We start from the raw sequence: 4,711 nt of genomic DNA, 5'->3' as shown, positions 1-4,711 counted from the left end.
CAGACTGCTTAAGCAGACTGTAAATGAAATCAGTGAGACCTCGATGGGAACATTTTTAAAACTCCATCCTCCTGCTGGGCTGTCTTAATTCTAGCATGCAGCCCGCAGGTTCTCCCAGCGGCGGGGTATCAAAGAACCAGCAAGTCATAGTTTTCATGTTAACAATAGAGGAGAAGGTGTGTGAATGCAGAAGTGAGGGAAGCCCAGTGGTGATTTTCTGTCTCCCTCCCATTCACAAATACCCTCACAGACCAGAGTCTATGGTGACATCAATAGAGATTGAGTTCTCATCCCAGCTTGGGGAAATTGTGTCCAAGAATAGTCTAGCACCAAGCCAAGTGAAAGCCATCAAAGGTGGAGACAGGTTTCCCTTAGGAGTAGAGTGACAGAAGATGGGCTGGATGTTCTCTGCAAACAGGAAGCCTCAATCCATCTTAAAGAAATAGCACCAGCTGGGCACAGTGGCTCACACTTGTAATCCCCACACTTTGGGAGGCTGAGGCAGGTGGATCACCTGAGGTCAGTAGTTCAAGACCAGCCTGGCCAACATGGCCAAATCCCGTCTCTACTAAAAAAAAAAAAAAAAAATAGTAACACATAAATTAGCCAGGCATGGTAGCAGGCGCCTGTAATCCCAGCTACTCTGGAGGCTAAGGCGGGGAGAACTGTTTGAACTGGAGAGGCAGAGGTTGCAGTGAGCCGAGACCGCGCCACTGCACTCCAGTCTGGGTGACAGGGCGAGACTCTGTCTCAAAAAAAAAAGGGAGGGGGGAAGGTAAGAGGCCCCGGCGGCTGGGTGAGGCGCTGAGACGGTTTAGCGGACAGTCCTGGGCCAGGCACAGCTAAAGGCCCCGCAACCCGGGAGACGCCAAAACAAACGGAGGACTTGCTACCGAAGGACTCTGCCCTGAAAGGCCTCTGGGCCTGGGCGCGGCCCGCGGAGCCAGACGGGTTGCTGCCGTGAGTAAAACGAGCGCCCTCTCCGCCATCCTTTACAAATTAAAATGGAGGAAATTTCTTTGGCCAACCTACTAACAAGCTAGAGGCCATCGCTCAGGAGATTTACATAGACCTGACAGAGGATTCCTGTTTGGGATTCTGCGGTGAGGTGCACCGACCAGTCAAGGGCGCCTACTCCTACCTGGAGTTCGCCGAGGCCAGGAGCCTGAAGGAGTCTGGCATTCAGCGGAAGACGAGGGGCCGCGCCGCCTTCCGCTTTGCCCACTTCCGGGAGAACCTGCCTATGGGCCGATCAGCGGCCGCAGCGCTCACCGCCGGAGTTCCAGTAGCTGCAAAAGGAGATTCTCAGAGTGGCCAGGACAGCAACATAGACTGGTCCTGTGGCTTGGAGGAGTAAGCAAAGTAGAAAAAAGTAGAAAAAAAAAATCAAGACAAAAGTCCTAATTCCCCTTGAAGATCCTAGCGTTTGAAAACCCAAAGAGGATAATTTAGGAATCCTTTTTTTTTTTTTTTTTTTTTTCAGACGGAGTTTCGCTCTTGTTACCTAGGCTGGAGTGCAATGTCACGATCTCAGCTCACCGCAACCTCCGCCTCCTGGGTTCAGGCAATTCTCCTGCCTCAGCCTCCTGAGTAGCTGGGATTACAGGCACGCGCCACCATGCCCAGCTAATTTTTTGTATTTTTAGTAGAGACGGGGTTTCACCATGTTGACCAGGATGGTCTCGATCTCTTGACCTCGTGATCCACCCGCCTCGGCCTCCCAAAGTGCTGGGATTACAGGCGTGAGCCAGCGCACCCAGCCCAGGAATCCTTTTTTAAAGCGTATCACCTGGAGCCAGCTCCAAAGCCCTGGGCAGAAGGAGCTGCACAGCATGCGGGCCATGCAGTCAGTGCCTGTTGATCTCTAAACATATCAGGATGTGTGCAAGATTCTGTAGTGTCCCCAATGCACAGGTGAGCAGTGTGTGCCCAGCATATAAAATTTTTGGTTCCTCAGCTTTTCTGTCTGCCTGATGTCAAGGACTTCATGGACAGTTTGGACATTGCAGTTCATCAGGCCATAATCAGTGGCCTGCAGCTCATTTGATATCTGAACCTCTGATACGGGCTTCTCTGGGGCAAGTAAATGTCAGGTTCAAGATCTGGATACTATTTCAATTTGGGAAATCCAAGAAAAAGAATTCTCAGGTTTGGTAGGGAAGCTCTATAGCCCTGACTCTAGCAAGAAGAAATGGTCGAAACCACCTGTTTCCCAACGGTCCAGCCTTTGCAATGATTTCAGCTGACTTGAGGAGAAGGCCTAGCATTTGGCTAAGCAGTGCCCTCTTCCTTGCCCTCCAAACTGGTAGCATAAGCTTGGCACATGGACAACTTGGTTGTCCAGTCAGGCTGAGGATTCGGCTATGATCCCCTGGGGAGGTAGAGGGGACCTCTGCAACTATGCACGATCTCTCAAACCAAGATTCATGTCTGGATGTATTATGTTATGGACATACGTTTAGGAGGGTGGTCATTTCCTACTCTGGGTTACTGGTTACCGAGCCAGTCCATGGGTGTAACTTGGTCATTAAGCCAGGTCACTAGCTGCCTCCCACCGTGGGGACGGGACTGAGCTATAGAAGAGCATCTTGGCTGTGCTGGAAGGAGGCTGTGATTTAAAAACAGCCCAGAGGGGATCTCTTTCAGCTGCCCTCAGTAATGTGAATGGATTAGTGCTAGGAGCCAAAGAGCAGGACTGGATTATCTCATCTGACTGCAGAATATTGCTGAATGTCCCAGTTTCTTTGGTTGGGAAGTCAGAGTTCTTCTATGGCGACCATCCAGACTGTCACCACCTTCTCTCTGTCCCTCTAAAGGGGCAATCCAATCCACTCGGTCCCTTTTGGATCTTTTTGACAGCAAGAGCAGTCCTTTTATTGTTAGAAGTCAGAGAAAGACCTCCAGAATCTCCTGACTTCAGGGAGTGGTATAGGGATAGGGAAAGATGGGAAGTAAGAGCCATATATCAAAATTACCCTCCACTTTATTTCCTGAGCGAGAGTTTGTGAAGTATAAAGGAGTGAGAGCCTTGAGGTGAGCGGGACTGGTGCTGCTTTATTTGAAATGTTTTCTTACCTCATTCTGTGACCCAGTAGGGGGTCCAGCCTCATATGTCTGGCTTGGCCCCATATCCTCCTGTTCCCTGCTCCACTGCCTGTCTGGTGCCCCAGGTGCTGCTTGCCACTCCAGCTTTCACATTGACCAGTTTCAGTTCAGCTCTTAATGCTCCTGCTTAAGCCTGCCCAATTTCTTTTTTCTTGGCCTCTGTTTATTTATTTCTTTTTTTTTTCCCCTGTCTTTGTAGAAGACTCAGAGGAGAATCTTTCTTTTGGCTCCCTCTGTTGGGATTGGAATTGGAAGAGAACTTAATTTTTTGTATTTAAAATGCAGTGTCATGCCTAAGCATTTCTCCTGTATAGGACTGCCTTGGTAGTGTGCCCTCTCGCTGTGTCTTACTTCATAAGGAGTCGTATTTTCCCACCTCCATTTCAATACTGCCTGTTAGGACTAAGCAGATGAGCAGTAAAGGCTGATTGACACACAGCAGAATAGAGTTGGTCCTTATCCATTCTCTAAACCTTGCTGTGCATGGATCCTTATCCTAGAAGGTACTATTTGGACTGTATAGACTGATTTAGATTACGTACTTTAGAGGGTTAAGGAAACAAAAGAGATTGGGCCTTAGAACTGCCTGTTACTGCCTTCTCCTCCTAGACTTGTGCTGATCAGCCTTGGGGCCTAGTTATAGAATAGTCTTCAAGAATTACAATAACTTTTTTAAAAAAATCAAACCTTGTCAAGAGCTAAAATAATTTGGATATATCTTTGCCCTTGTAGACATCTAAGAGGATGAAGAAAGGAGAGTTTAAGTGAGACTGTGGCCTACTTCCTAACAGTGTCTTGGAAGTGGGATGATGGAGGAAGGCCATGGTCCAATCCCTCTACCTTCAGATAGGGAACTCAAATTGTGAAATTACTGTTTTCTTTCTGGCTTTTTCTCCTGGTTAGAGGAGGAAGTGGGAAGTAGTTTGGAGTAATAGTTTATTCACATTACTCCCTTTTTGTTTTTTGTTTTTTGTTTTTGTTTCTGGCCCCTCTACCAATAGGGCAATAGCCCCCTGCCCTGCATGGTTATAAGGTGGGTTTGGTCCGACAGGTGCCCAGAGGGTACAGACTCCTTTCTGGGGAGAGAATGCGCCCTACCATATAGTTGACAGTGGTTAGGAACTCTTCCTTTCCTCATCTACCTTCCTTTCAACAGCAGAATTCCTATTTTTCCCTTCTCAATCAAATGTATTGATCACCCTGCAGTCAATATTATGTATCTGAGTGTGTGTGTGTGTGTGTGTGTGTGTGTGTGTGTGTGTGTGTTATGCGGGAAAGGGGTACTTTAAAAATTCTGTAGTTTGTGGCTTTTTCTTCCATACTTTTGTTCCCACCATCGCATGCCCAGGGACCACTGCCTGGCATTATCACATGCTGGGATCACTGGGGGAGGGTAGTGAAGCTCACTGCTGTCCTTTATTTTGGAGATTCTTATTTTTCCATAAGTAGTCCATCCTATACAGATAGCTAACTAACTGTATTTCCCTTTCCCCTATGGCTGCTGTTGTAAATAAACTGCATCTCCCCATTGGTAAACAGTAATAAACAAATTTTTTTTGAATGACTAAATAAAGAAAAAGAAAGAAATAGCGCCAAAAATGATAGA

The 4,711-nt window shown here is 47.5% G+C and overlaps 1 pseudogene; it reads left to right on the top strand.

Annotated features, from left to right (window-relative positions):
* Positions 1 to 1,004: 1,004 nt before the first annotated feature.
* LOC101030080 (ataxin-7-like protein 3B) lies at positions 1,005 to 1,289 on the top strand (annotated as a pseudogene).
* The last annotated feature ends 3,422 nt before the right edge of the window (positions 1,290 to 4,711 follow it).

The sequence above is a fragment of the Saimiri boliviensis genome, chromosome 13, assembly GCF_048565385.1.
Source record: "Saimiri boliviensis isolate mSaiBol1 chromosome 13, mSaiBol1.pri, whole genome shotgun sequence".
Classification (NCBI taxonomy): Eukaryota; Metazoa; Chordata; class Mammalia; order Primates; family Cebidae; genus Saimiri; species Saimiri boliviensis.
This window is presented reverse-complemented; position numbering and strand designations above follow the sequence as displayed.